General features: G+C 42.6%; 1 long non-coding RNA gene and 1 pseudogene across 1 annotated transcript in view; both read left to right on the forward strand.

Annotated features, from left to right (window-relative positions):
- The first annotated feature begins 11608 nt into the window (after window positions 1-11608).
- Window positions 11609-15349, forward strand: part of LOC144890882 (uncharacterized) — a 14739-nt gene continuing 10998 nt past the window's right edge. Inside the window, exon 1 of the long non-coding RNA XR_013622557.1 lies at window positions 11609-11844. This is a non-coding gene — a long non-coding RNA (uncharacterized LOC144890882). The remainder of the gene's footprint in view (window positions 11845-15349) is intronic.
- Window positions 13447-13585, forward strand: LOC137422738 (U1 spliceosomal RNA; annotated as a pseudogene).

The following is a 15349-nucleotide window of genomic DNA, read 5'->3' on the forward strand; positions in this document are numbered from 1 at the left end:
ATATGTTTGTTCCACCCATCTATGGGTTCTTAGCGGATATCCAATGGAGGCTAACACATTGGGCTCTCCCCTCAAACACTTTTATCCACCATCTTAATGCCTCGGTGCCTGTAAATTGTCCCTTCTGCGAACAGGAGGAGGATCTTTTTCATGCATATGTCCAGTGCAGGAGGTTAGCACCTCTACTTTCTGTGATTGCACACCTTTCTTATAAATTATCCTTCACCTTTACCTTGCATATGTTTATTTTTGGTGTACCCTTTACCTCCTCTTGTAAAAATGCTGGTGCCTTGATGAATTTCCTGATTGCCATTGCAAAATATGCAATTTATAAGTCAAGGAAAATTAAGACTGATAAATGTTATGGTGATGACGTCATTCCAATATTTAAAGGGCTGGTGTCAGCAAGATTAAGGCTGGAATTTGATCACCATATGAGTAACGGGAATATTGATTTTTTTGAATGGAAATGGTGCACTCACGAGGCCTTGTGTGTGGTTCAGGACTCGAAACTCGTCATGATGTTTTAAGAATTGCATCAAGAGTGTGATGCTTCGGTGTTGTTGTACCTTTTTTTTCTCTGCCCCTGCTTGTCAATACCCTTGCGGTATAGGTTGACATCCTAGTGCATTTTGTGGAAATAAATGGTATCCATTCTCATTCTCTCTCTCTCTCTCTCTCTCTCTCTCTCTCTCTCTCTCTCTCTCTCTCCGAATGAAAATGTCAAACTCTTTGAGTGCAAATGGTGTAATAATGAAGCATTATGTGTTGTAAATGAATCGGATTTGTACTTTTTTCGTTTTAACATTAAGAACTGTTGTTTTTATTTTTATTTTTCTCTCCTGTAAAAATGTAACTTGACCTGGTGTATTTTTTTTGTGTGAAATAAATGGTGTTGCAAATTCAAATTCTCTCTGTCTCTCTCTCCTTCTCTCTCTCTCTCTCTCTCTCCTTCTCTCTCTCTCTCTCTCTCTCTCTCCTTCTCTCTCTCTCTCCTTCTCTCTCTCTCCTTCTCTCTCCTTCTCTCTCTCTCTCTCTCCCTCTCTCTCACCCTCTCTCTCCCTCTCACCCTCTCTCTCCCTCTCTCTCTCTCTCTGTCGCCACCTATCGGCTGTCGGTGCGTTGGGTGTAGCGTCATGGCGGCTGTGAGCAACTGCTCGGTGTTTTGGTGAGTCCGTTGTGAGTTTTCCCCCCTCTCCTGCCCTCCCCTGCCCCCCTCCCTCTCCTTTTCCATCCTGTGTGCTTCGGCATTTGTTTTCATCCGTTCTGCACCCTTGTCTTCGAGAGAGAGAGAGGATTGAGAGCGAGCCCATTTTGGGTGCGGCCTACTGGCTTTGACGACGCTTTGTAAGCCATTTTTGTGCTTATAATGCACGTTTATTATTTACTTTAGTTCGATTATTTAGGTTTGATACCTTCTTGTCCGTTTCGGACAAGGGGGGGGGGGGATTTCGCTGGTATGGCGAATACACGCTCTCGTTACGAGGCGTTCGAAAATTTAACGCGTAAGCATGCATTCGCATGTGTTCCGCCTGAAGGAGCTCCGGCTGAGGACATTATCCTTGCCGTGGGATCCATCATAGGAGACGGTAATGTTCGTGCGGCATCACGAATGAACCAGAAATTTGTTGTCTTCGTGTCAGAAGAAAAACTCGTTCATGACGTCGTTAGTACCGGTCTAACCATAAAAGGGGGTCATTATATTACGTTATCCCCTATGGATACGCCAGCTACCAAGATAACAATATCCAACGTTCCACCGTTTATGCCAGGCGAGAAACTCCTATCCGTTCTGTCTCGTTATGGTAAAATTGTTTCCCGAATCTCAATGATTCCGCTCGGGTGTCGCAGCGATCGTGTTAAACACGTAATGAGCTTTAGGAGGCAGGTGTACATGATTCTCCCGGATCGCGGAGCTGATACAGGTTTAAATATATCCTTTAAAATATCGTTGGATGATCGGGAATACCACATGTATGCTTCCTCAGCCTCCTTAACTTGCTTTAATTGTGGAGAATTCGGACACGTTAAAAGATTCTGTCCTAGGGCCTCTTGTCCGAAGTGTGGTGAACCGGGACATAACGAAAGGGTTTGTAAAAAGGCCAATCCCTCCACCGCGCCTTCTGACACCCCGACCATGCTCGCTGACACCCGGACCGTATCTCCTGTTACCCCTACCGTACCGTCCGTCACCCGGACCGTATCTCCTGTCACCCCTACCGTACCTTCCGTCACCCGGACCGTACCCTCTGACACCCCGACCGCACCTTCGGACGCCCCGACCGTACCTTCTGACACCCCGACCGTACCTTCTGACACCCCGACCGTACCTTCTGACACCCCGACCGTACTTTCTGACACCCCGACCGTACCCTTTGACCCCCCGACCGTACCTTCTGACACCCCGACCGTACCTTCTGACACCCCGACCGTACTTTCTGACACCCCGACCATACCTTCTGACACCCCGACCGTACCTTCTGACACCCCGACCGTACCTTCTGACACCCCGACCGTACCTTCTGACACCCCGACTGAGTCGTCTGTCACACCGGTGCTTTCCGATTCCAATGTGATGACACCCACTGATGTGACTGACACAACTAGCATTGCCCCCTTTCCCGAACCCATGAACGAAGAATCCATAGTGTATGCTAAAAAGCGAAGAGCACCAGCGCCAAGCATTTTCGCTGGTGCTGCAAAGAAGGCGGTCATGGGCGGCACCATTCCCGGTGCACATGTGTCCGAGTGTCCCTCTGACATTCCCTCACTAACTGAGTACATGAATACCGTTGTCAATGACACCAGTGAGTCTCATTATGTAAATGAGCCGAAAAATAAAATTTGTACCTCACCTGGAAGTTTCCGAGTGCGAAACCTCCAGTGAAAGTATTACCATTTCCGAGCTGGGAAATGTTTTTCCGCTTGTCCCCCCTTTAAATACCGAGCAGACTAAGGATTCAATAAACGTTCCCACTGTACAAACGGGGCCGGTAAATCTGAGTTTGCTGGGATCTCAAACCCAAGCTCCGACCCCAGATACAAATATCCACCAAAGTGTTAACGAGTGCTCTCGGGAACACCTTGGGAAACTTGTGAAGGTGCCTCCAGACAAGACCGCGGGGGCAGCGGGTAATACCCCAGATCCTGACGACATGTTATCTGACGTGTCTGAGTCCGAAGATGACATTGAGGCAACCGCGCTGTCACAAGCGATGACAGGTCACTCGCAGGTATCCCCTCAACTCATTCTTACCTTCCTTAACGAAACGTATCGTCACCGCAACATTGTCATTAAGGACTATTTCCCTGACTTGGCTGCATTCATGTGCACCGCAAAGTCAATAATCAAAGCGCGTGAGGATTTTGACCTGACGAAATCTCAATTCCACAGGTTAAGAAAGTTTGTTACCCGAGCAGGTGCAGAGTGTTCCCAAGCACAGGGCGATTTCATTACCACGGAATGAAAAACATTTCCTTTGCGACCTTAAACATGAATGGTGGGGGTGCAAGTCACCTCCGTCAGGCCCAAGTCAAAAACTTGTTTGACCGTAAAAAGGCAAATGTTCTTTTACTACAAGAGACCCACATCACACCTAACGTGGAACATGACTGGTGCCAAACTTTCAAAGGGCAATGCTATTTTAGCAATCTGTCAGCCTCATCTGCTGGGGTTGGGTTTTTTCTAAAGCCAGGTCTAGCTTTTGAGTCTTGTCATTTTCAGGAAGTCATAAAAGGCCGGCTTATTTCCCTTCAGCTTGCACATCAAAACTTCCGCTGTACCATTTTCAATGTGTACGCACCTAGTGAGAGCAGGGACCGAAAGGCCTTCTTCACCTCCATGGTAAACCACCTGAAATCAGTTGATCTCGACCAATGTGTGTGCATTGGTGGTGACTTTAATTGCACCTTTGACCCTTCGAAGGATAGAAACTCTGCAGAACCCCACCCCGAGTCCCATGCGGACCTATCCCGTTTCTTTAAGACGGCCGGTCTACTGGATGTTTGGCGATTGCATCACCCCAACATAGTCCAGTTTACCTGGTGTCGATGCGCCAATGGCCGGGTGTCTTCGGCAAGACTCGACCGCTGGTACATTAATGTACCCTTTAGGAACGTCGCGGCCTCTTCAGGTTGTTTTCCGTCATTGTTTTCAGACCACCATATGGTAACCTTAGATCTTTCTTTTCCTCGACCCACATGCAGAAATAGTTACTGGAAGTTTAACGTTAAACTTTTAGAAGATAGTTTATTTACAGACTCCTTTCGTGATTTCTGGGCTGAAATGAGTACTAAAAAATCTTCTTTCTCCTCAATTAGTCTCTGGTGGGATAACCTAAAGGCCCAAATTCGAGTATTTTGTCAACAATTTAATTCGCACTGTACCAATGTAAAACATATCACGATGGCTTGCTTGGAAGCAGACATCTTAAGGTTAGAGAGCAAGTTGGCCAATGAGAGCAACCCAGTGAACTATCGGTTGCTACTCGAGAAGAAGGCCCAATTAAGGGATTTGATCCATGAAAAAGCAGCGGGCACACTAGTTCGGCTAAGAATACAAAATATAAAGGTTTCAGATACCCCAACTAAGGCTTTCTTTCACCTAGAAACTGTAGAGAAACCAGCACGACTTATATCTTCGGTTTTGGACCCAGGGGGGAACATCCTAACAAATCCGAGTGATATAAGATTAAATGTAATCGATTTCTTTTCTGAACTTTTCAAGGCCAAAACAGTTTCTCACGAAATGCTGAATGTTTTGACCTCTCATCTTCCTTCTGTGGCTGAGGCCCAACGTCTGGAACTGGATGCTCCAATTACCCTTCCAGAGCTAACCGGTGCACTCGCTGAGATGGAGTCGGGAAAAGCCCCTGGCATCGATGGCCTACCGGCTGAATTTCTTTCGGCATTCTGGGACATTTTGGGCCCAGAGCTGCTCAATGTTCTGGATGCATCTCTTTTATCCAGAGAATTACCGCTCAGTTTTAGAAGAGCAGTACTCTGCCTGCTACCCAAGACTGGCGATCTCCGACACCTGTCAAACTGGTGTCCGATCTCTTTGTTGTGCACGGATTACAAACTGTTTTCCAAGGTCCTTGCGAACCGGTTGAAGACAGTTATTGGGGACCTGGTGTCACCTGATCAAAGTTGCGGCATCCCTGGCAGATCCACCTATGACAACATATTCCTAGTCAGAGATTTGTTAACTGGTAAATGTGTCAAAGAGGATTTTGGATTGGTGTTTCTTGACCTTGCAAAGGCCTTTGATAGCATTGATCATGAGTTTTTGTGTCATGTGTTACAAGCTTGCGGGCTTGGCACTAATTTTAGAGCCTACATAGCTTTGTTATATGCAAACATCTCCAGCTTGATCAAAGTTAACAACGAATTTTGCCCACCCATAAAGGTTCAGAGAGGGGTAAGGCAAGGTTGTCCACTTTCAGGTCTATTATTTGCCCTCGCCTTGGAGCCCCTCTTAATCGCCCTCAGAAAGGATATCCCTGGACTTGTCCTTTCTCCAGGACACCCACCTTTGACCCTGTCAGCTTATGCCGACGACCTTTGTGTCATTATAAAAAGAAAATGCGACAGTGACGCCATGGCAAAGTGTTTGTCGGACTTCAACCTTGCCTCATCATTAAGGTGTAATTGGGGGAAAAGCAAGGCTCTGTGGATACCCTTTCCAAAAAATGACTTACCTATGCCACCGTTATTACCACCACCTCCCCTTCCTGCAGAGCTAGTGTGGGCAAACGATGGCATCAAGTATTTGGGCGTCTTCCTCGGTCCTCCTCAGTATGCCCAGAACAATTGGGACAGGATCATTGACCAGGTAGATGGGCGTTTGAGCCGATGGAAAAGAGCTCTACCCCACCTTTCCTATAAGGGTCGCGCGCTGGTTGTCAACAACCTCGTCACTACCCTTTTGTGGCACCGGTTCATCTGCCTGCAACCACCGGAGGTTTTGCTCCAAGCTATCCAGAGGAAACTGGTGGATTTTTTTTGGGGAGGCTACCACTGGCTTCGACCCAGCGCCATATGTTGTCCCTTGGCCGAGGGTGGTCATGGCCTAGTCGATGTGAAATGCTGCCTGTTGGCCTTCCGGCTTCGCTCCATCCAACGCGTGCTTTATGCAGAACACCTACCAGGAAAGCCCTTAGCCTGCTCCATTCTTCAACGAGCTGGGAGGCTCGGATACGGACAGGAACTTTTCCTGACCAACCTTCAACACGTCGATACATCTCTGCTCCCAGTCTTTTATCAGAGCCTCTTGAATGCCTGGCAGGGCGTTTCGATAAGTCGCCAAACAGACTCGTATGGCACTAACATGTATGCACACGAGCCTTTATTTTTCAACCCACTTTTCCCCGATATCCCGAGGAGTCGCGACTTCTGCCAGCATTTTATAGTGGCCAACATCCTGAAAGTGTGTCATCTCCGGCACGACTCTGGACAGGGATGGAAGCCTGTGAACGAGCTGGCGGACCTAACAGGTGTTCGGTCCAGGAGGCAAATCGGGAACATACTAAGGGCGGTGATCCGAAGGGGCCACCAGCTAGGCCTACATTGGACGCAGGACGCAGAGGTTGAGCCCACAGTCCCAAAATTAGGTGTTGCTTTTACCCCAAACGAGCTGCCCCCCATGAGCGCAGGGTCACCCCCCCTTCCATGTTATGAGCAGCAAGAGTATTTATAGGTCTTGTGTGAAACTTCTTCTTGGGGACCCACCTCTAGCTGTGGTTACCCGGTGGAAAGGACTCTTGCCTCCCGGTCCCCCCTCTGAGCCTTTATGGGATACAGTGTATGCTGGACTTATTTCTAAAAGAACAGGTGACCTTCAGTGGCGTTTGGCGCACTGGATTGTTCCTTCCAATGCTGTCATTCGTTTTTTCCCCCCCATTTCCGGCTGTTGCCCCTTTTGTCCGGTGAGGGAAGATTTGTTTCATGCTTTCATTAATTGTGAAAGACTTTCTCCTTTGTTTCATTGGTTAAATTTTATTTCCCATAGATTGCAGGTTACCTTTTCTTTGAAAGCTTACATCTTTGGCTTTCCTCCCAAAAAGGGAACCACATCTATTGTATTCGGGTTCCTAACCGCTACTGCTAAACTGGCCGTATACCTGTCGCGGAAGGCGAAGCTGGGCGGCAGACCCATGCAGGAATGCAGTATTATGGTGTTTTTTAGTTCATTGGTGTCAGCAAGGCTCAAGCTTGAATTTGGCTGTGTCCAAACTGCAAACGACCTTGCAAATTTTGTTGCGACCTGGTGTGTTGGAGGGATTTGTGAGGTCCAAGATAACAAATTGTTAATTTCTGTATAATACAGTGCGGGTGTTTCTTATACACTGTTCCATGCTTCTCCTTGCCGGCGTTTCCCCCCCCCCCCCCCCCCCCCCCGTCTTGACCTACTCTTTCTTTCTTAAGTCTCTCCTCAGGGTTGCAGATGCGATTGTAAATTTGTACATATATAATTATGCCTAGTTTAGAAATTATGCCTAGATTTTCTCCTCGTGTGTTTTTTTTGGTATTTGCACCTTTTCTGTCGCTTGGTTTGCAGTGCACCGATTGTTTTTTCCTTCCGGGATTGCTATGATTTTACTGATTTTCCTGGATGAATTGCTTTTGGAGGTACTCTTGTTTTATACTTTTATAATAAAAAGAGCTTAAAAGTCAAAGTCTCTCTCTCTCTCTCTCTCTCTCTCTCTCTCTCTCTCTCTCCCTCTCCCTCTCTCTCCCTCTCCCTCTCTCTCTCTCTCTCTCCCTCTCTCTCTCTCCCTCTCTCTCTCTCTCTCTCCCCCTCTCTCTCCCCCCCTCTCTCCCTCTCTCTCTCCCTCTCTCTCTCCCTCTCTCTCTCCCTCTCTCTCTCTTCCTCTCTTTCTCCCTCTCTCTCTCTCTCTCTCCCTCTCTCTCTCCCCCTCTCTCTCTCCCCCTCTCTCTCTCGCACACATTCACTCAGTGCGGATTGTTGCATAGATAGTCACAAGCACCGATGCATACAATTTGCTTTGCATATTTTATTTGTTTAAATCACGATTACGATTAAGAGAAGCAGAATGAGATGTGGAAAACGGCCATTCAGCTTACTAAGGCTCTGTTGTATCAACATTACAGCTTTTAACATTGCAACCGAGACATCAACGAGAAATATAAATGAAGCAACATTAAATTTCAAAAATGTACAGTGCCTTCAGAAAGTATTCACACCCCTTGACTTTTTCACATTTTTTGTGTTACAGGCGGTATTCAACCCCCTGAGTTTAATACTTTGTAGAAGTGCCTTTGGCAGTGATTACAGCTTCGAGTCTTCTTGGGTATGTCCGAAAGGTGGTTCTTCTCCCATTCTTCCTTGCAGATTTGCTCAAGCTCTGTCAATTTGGATGGGGAACTTCTGTGAACAGTAATCTTCCAGTCTTTCCACAGATTCTTAATGGGATGCATTTCTGGGTTCACTTTCGTGCACTTTCACGTTCTTGCTCTGAAGCCATTCCAGTGTTGATTTGGCTGTATGCTTGGGGTCATTGTCCTGTTGGAACGTAAATCTTGGCCGCAGTCGAAGGTCTTCTGCTCTCTGAAGCAGGTTCTCCTCAGGGATTTGCCTGTATTTGGCTTCATTCAATATTCCCTCTATACTTACAAGTCTTCCAGTCCCTGCTACTGAAAAGCATCCTCATAGCATGATGGTGCCACCACCATGCTTCACGGTAGGGATGGTGATGGATGGGTGATGAATTGTGCTCTGTTTCCGCCAGACGTAGCGCTTTGCATTCAGGCCAAAGCGTTCAATTTTGTCGTTCTGTCAGAGTGGTCATTGTGTCATTCATGTCACCTCCCTGACCAAAGTCCTTTTTTCTCGGTTGCTCAGTTTGATTAGACGGCCAGCTCTTCGAAGAGTTTGGGTATTTCAATATTCTTTTCATTTCCTAATGGTGGATCCCACTGTGCTCTTAGGTCTTTCAAAACTCTACAAATTGTTTTATAGCCTTCCTCAGACCTATGCCGACTTACAATTCTATCTCAACGTTCTACGGATAGTTAATTGGATTTCATGGTAGAGTTCTGCACCGACATTCCCCGTCAACTGTGGGACCTTATATAAAAGGTGTGTTTCTTTCTAAATCATGTCCAATCAATTGAATTGGCCACAGGAGAATTCCAATCAAGTTGTAGAGATATCTCAAGGATGATCAAAGGAAATTGGATGCACCAGAGCTCAATCTGAAGTGTCATAGCAAAGGGGTTGAATACTTATTAACTCGAGAAATTTCAGCTTTTCATTTTTAATTATTTTGCAAACGTTTCTGAAAAAACAATTCCACTTTGACATCATGGGGTATTATGTGTAGATCAGTGACAAAACATCTCAATGTAATCCATATTAAATTTAGGCTGTAACACAACAAAATGTGATGAAGTCAAGGGGGTTTAATACTTTCTGAAGGCAATGTAATTGCATAAGAATTATTTTTTGCAAAGTTTCTAATCACTGCTTTGCATACCTTTACAACAATCGAGTTACTTGCGTGTGAAGTTGATTGAGTAAGTTCAGAATGATAGAGGCCGGAGTAATTCCTTCAGCTTGTATTTCTCTTTGGCACAACAATGTGAGACAAAACAAAATCCAAACAACCACATACTCCCTATGACGCACTTGCATCAATAAGTATGTCCAATATATTATATCGAAACCAGTTGACTGACCCGGTGAACTGAATGACCGATTTAATGATCATCTGGATCAACAGCCAGGCTCCATTCGGAGATGCACCACTTTGCGGTACTTATAACCTCAACAGCTCTTTAATCCACTTGGCTGTCAACACCGTGTAAAAGCCACAGTCAGAGTGGAGATGCGTCCATCTGTGCCGTGCAGCACAGGGAGGTCGCCACAACAATTTGATCTGGAAGTTTCCAGGAATGGGCTTGTGTGGCCAGTGCCAAAACAGCTCATCTGGAACTGGTTACAAATGGTGAAAAATAGTGGTGAGGGGGAAAAAATTGCTGCTCGGTTTTAATGTCTCCACCGAGTTTGAAAGAATGGACTAGGATTGTCATTTGCGCATTGCTCTGAGATGTAACCAATGCCACAACTGCATGGATTGATGGAATAAGGAAAGGTCAGAGGCAACTAACAGGATTTCGAAAAGTGTTATATGGAAGCAGGGACCGCTGATGCTCAGGCTATTTACCTTATCATGTCACCCACGATCGAAGAATTTTAACATGAACCTTACTGTGTTTGAAACAAGGTCGGACCTTTGTAACTCTATATTTCACCATCATAAGTGGAAATAAAAAAATCACCAATGCGTACTTCCCAGATGGCTTTACAAGCAGGTTGCTGAGCCAGCCGATCCAGAAAAACGAGCGATTGTGTAAAGGAGCAGCAAGATATTAAGTCTGAAAAGTATTTTAAGGTGTAACCAAAGAAAGATGTACTACAAAGCATCTCAAAATGTAAAGCTCGCCTATGTCCTCCTTGTATTCAAACGAAACTTGACGAAAACAACAGCTAAAAAAACAAATGTTAATTTTATTAATTTGTGTTCTCCATCTTTCTATAATTCACCAAATGTCCATCCGTCCGTCCGTCTGTTCCCAGGTACCGCAAAAACGGCTGAACCGATCGCAACGATATTTTGGGTGGGTAATCCTGGGACCCCTTGGAGTAAAATAGGCTATATTGTTTTTCCAATTTCAGCTTTGATCTCCAGCATTTTCAGGTTTGGACTCCTGCCTGACATTATTGTCCCGAATACCGCAAAAACGGCTGCACCGATCGCAACGATACACCTCCATGCCCTTGGGATTCCCACGGGTGACCCCACTAGTATCGATAATTATAAAAGGAGCTGTGTCTGTCTGTCTGTTTGTTTGTTTTGTTATAACTTGAGAACGGATTAACGGATTTCAATAAATCCAAGTACAGCAGATTAAGGAAACTCTCGGAAAGACTTGTGATGGGGGAAAAAAAATTATGGGTAAAATAATGGGTGTATGGGCACACGTGTCGAAACTGTAAATGCTAACTTGTGACGCCGGTTATCCCTGCACGGAGGGCAGGATCTCCCAGGAATCCTTTTTTGGTCTTGCTGCATAGATTAGCCATCATAGTTATACCGAGGAAACAGAAAGCCTCATTTTTTTATAGCAATTACACAAAGGCAGAGATGAGGAGACCTCGGAGTTTGTTTCCTGTCATGGCGCGTGCCTAATATACATACATATATACAATATACATACATAATGCATACCCCAGACAGTTTGATCAAAAGAGAGAAAAGAGGGGGAGAATGTGAACTTGTTTTTATTTTGATCATCCTCTTGGTGAGTTGTCTATATTATTCACTATTCAGCATCTAAAAAGGCTGTGATGAATATCATATTAACAATCTCCTCGCTCCCTGAGTATATAGCTAGGCCAATGTCTATACACCACCTCATTTTATTTTTTCCCGATTAACAAAATCTGTTTTTATATTTTTAGCAATTACACAAAGATGGACATTCCTGTGAGCAAAGCAACAGGTCTTGTATTCTAGTTCTCATAATATGGAAAACACTAAGTTTTTACTGGACTGGGTGGTGTAATAGTAAATCATTTTATTTCAATCTGGGAGGTCGGTGGTTCAAACGTTGGCCGAGTCATATCACGGACTAAAAATGCTGCTCATGACATGACAGGAACCAATTGGCAGACAACACCCATAATATCCTTGTCTGCGCAGCGTTAGTGGTAAAACCAACCTTGCCACTAACCACGGAGGAGGAATACGGCTCGTTGGATTGGAGCACGGCCCGTCGGCCCAGCATGAGGATCTCTTGCTGGGACTGGTTCCCATTTGGGTGAGGGAAAGTGAGAAACATAGCTTGTTGAAAGTTGCGATCTCAAAGAAAGTTGACATCGAGAAAGTTGCTCCTCTCGTGGCGCAAACAGGCATACTAGGCTCAGTGGAAGGCCCTGGAATTAAAAGATAACAATGTATCACAAATTGGCGGACATTTCCCCTGGAAGAGCCTCTTGGCTGGTGATAGTCCCCACCAAATTAAAGACCACATTTTTACAACAGGTGCATGATACCCACCCTGGTAGACATTTGGGCAGGACAAAGACAACATCTCAGGTCTGTTGGAGGTTCCATTGGGAGAACTTAAGGGATGATGTTTAGGATTGGTGCAGAGCCTGTGACGATTGCTGATACTGATAGTAGTACTTGTAAACAACATTCCGTAATATCATATTCAAAGTTGAAAACAATATTGTGTAATATCATGATCAAACTTGAAACAATATTGCGTAATATCATGTTCAAACTTGTAAACAATATTGCGTAATATCATGTTCAAACTTGTAAACAATATTGCATAATATCCTGTTCAAACTTTTAAACAATATTGCATAATATCATGATCAAACTTGTAAACAATATTGCGTAATATCATGTTCAAACTTGTAAACAATATTGCATAATATCCTGTTCAAACTTGTAAACAATATTGCATAATATCCTGTTCAAACTTGTAAACAATATTGCATAATATCATGATCAAACTTGTAAACAATATTGCGTAATATCATGTTCAAACTTGTAAACAATATTGCGTAATATCATGTTTAAACTTGCAAGCAATATTGCGTAATATCCTGTTCAAACTTGTAAACAATATTGCGAAATATCATGTTCAAACTTGCAAATAATATTGTGTAATATCATGTTTAAACCTGCAAATAATATTGCATAATATCATGTTCAAACTTGTGAACAATATTTCGTAATATCATGTTCAAACTTTCAAACAATATTTCGTAATATCATGTTTAAACATGTGAACAATATTGCGTAATATCATGTTCAAACTTGCAAACAATATTGTGTAATATCATTTTTAAACCTGCAAATAATATTGCATAATATCATGTTCAAACCTGTGAACAATATTGCATAATATCATGGTCAAACTTGCAAACAATATTTCGTAATATCATGTTCAAACTTGCAAAAATAATATTGCGTATTATCATATTCAAACTGGTGAACAATATTGTGTAATATCATGTTCAATCTTGTAAACAATATTGCATAATATCATGTTCAAACTTGCAAAAATAATATTGTGTAATATCATGTTCAAACTTGTAAATAATATTGCGTAATATCATGTTCAAACTTGTAAACAATATTGCATAATATCATGTTCAAACTTGCAAAAATAATATTGTGTAATATCATGTTCAAACTTGTAAATAATATTGCATAATATCATGTTCAAACTTGTAAACAATATTGCATAATGTCATGTTCAAACTTGCAAAAATAATATTGCGTAATATCATGTTCAAACTTGCAAAAAAAAATATTGCGTAATATCATGTTCAAACTTGGAAAAATAACATTGTGTAATATCATGTTCAAACTTGTAAATAATATTGTGTAATATCATGTAATAATACTTACCTGACAGGAGAAATACCGTGATCAAGAAGGCGGTGTTCTCAGGGCGAGGCTGACCCATTGCACTCCGGGTTGGTTGACCCTTGCGATTTCTTTTATTGGCGTCAGGAAGGGCAACCGGCCATAAAAAAAACATTGCCTCAAACAGGGAACCACGATTGTCATGGGGTCCGCAAGGCTAACCCCCGCTCCAGCGGGGAAAATGGCCTTAAAACGATCATTCATTCATTCATTATTCATGTTCAAACTTGCAAAAATAATATTGTGTAATATCATGTTCAAACTTTCAAAAATAATATTGCGTAATATCATGTTCAAACTTGTAAATAATATTGCGTAATATCATGTTCAAACTTGCAAAAATAATATTGCGTAATATCATGTTAAAACTTGTGAATAATATTGCATCATGTCACGTTCAAACTTGTAAATAATATTGCGGAATATCATTTTCAAACTTGTAAATAATATTGCGTAATATCATGTTCAAACTTGTAAATAATATTGCGTAATATCATGTTCAAACTTGTAAATAATATTGCGTGATATCATGTTCAAACTTGTAAACAATATTGCATAATATCATGTTCAAACTTGCAAAAATAATATTGTGTAATATCATGTTCAAACTTGCAAAAATAATATTGCGTAATATGTTCAAACTTGCAAAAATAATATTGCATAATATCATGTTCAAACTTGTAAACAATATTGCATAATATCATGTTCAAACTTGCAAACAATATTTCGTAATATCATGTTTAAACATGTGAACAATATTGTGTAATATCATGTTCAAACTTGTAAACAATATTGCATAATATCATGTTCAAACTTGTAAATAATATTGTGTATTATCATGTTCAAACTTGTAAACAATATTGTGTAATATCATGTTCAAACTTGTAAGCAATATTGTGTAATATCATGTTTAAACATGTGAACAATATTGTGTAATATCATGTTCAAACTTGTAAACAATATTGCATAATATCATGTTCAAACTTGTAAATAATATTGTGTAATATCATGTTCAAACTTGTAAACAATATTGTGTAATGTCATGTATCAGAGTGCATACTTCACCGAGTATTTCTCGACCATCACAGTTCCGGGTACTAGGTTTAGAGACCCTAGGGATTGTAACCAGGCCCAAATTGATTGAGCCATGCCATGCAGAGTGGACTTGCCCATAGTACGTGTGTGCGATATTTACGCTAAACTTGTAAAGAATATGTCGGTACCCAGTCGTACTTTTATAACAGTAAGACATTGTAAGTAGAGCTCAGAATCAAAGTTTAAATTCATAATTTGAATTCAATGAGATTAGACGACATTTAATTGTGCGACTTTCGTTGGAAGAATCTAATTTTCCAAGCCATGATGCAGATAATTTTGCTTAGTTTACAAGCAAATCGCCTGTTACCCCCATGTGTCTGATGCAGCTCAACACATTTTTGGTACATACTGTATCATTGGCAAGTTAGACTAAATGCTTTATCATGTGAGGTGAATAAAAAACACAGCAAACATTAATGGTTAGCAAGAGAATATAGATGACTGAAGAATGAAGAAGAACTAATTGTGGGAAAGCGCATAAGCAGACAGAGAATGGCTGAGGCTTTGGAAAACCACACACGGTCTTCTTTTTTTCTGTAGTTATTCAAGGCTCGTGTAAGAGCTAACACATAACACATAGAACATATAATAAAGTGAGTGGTAGACAAGAGGGGGAGAGCGAGGGAAGCACAACAACAGCAGGGAACAGGGACATTGGGAGATCTGTGGAAGGGAGAGGGCTGGGGTGGGGTACATAGGATAAACAAGATGGACACTACAGGGGATTTCAGGAAAGAAAACGGAAGTTGAAGGTGGTGGATTTGGGGTGGATTAACAGG

The sequence above is a fragment of the Myxine glutinosa genome, chromosome 2, assembly GCF_964187855.1.
Source record: "Myxine glutinosa chromosome 2, kmMyxGlut1.1, whole genome shotgun sequence".
NCBI classification, from domain to species: Eukaryota; Metazoa; Chordata; class Myxini; order Myxiniformes; family Myxinidae; genus Myxine; species Myxine glutinosa.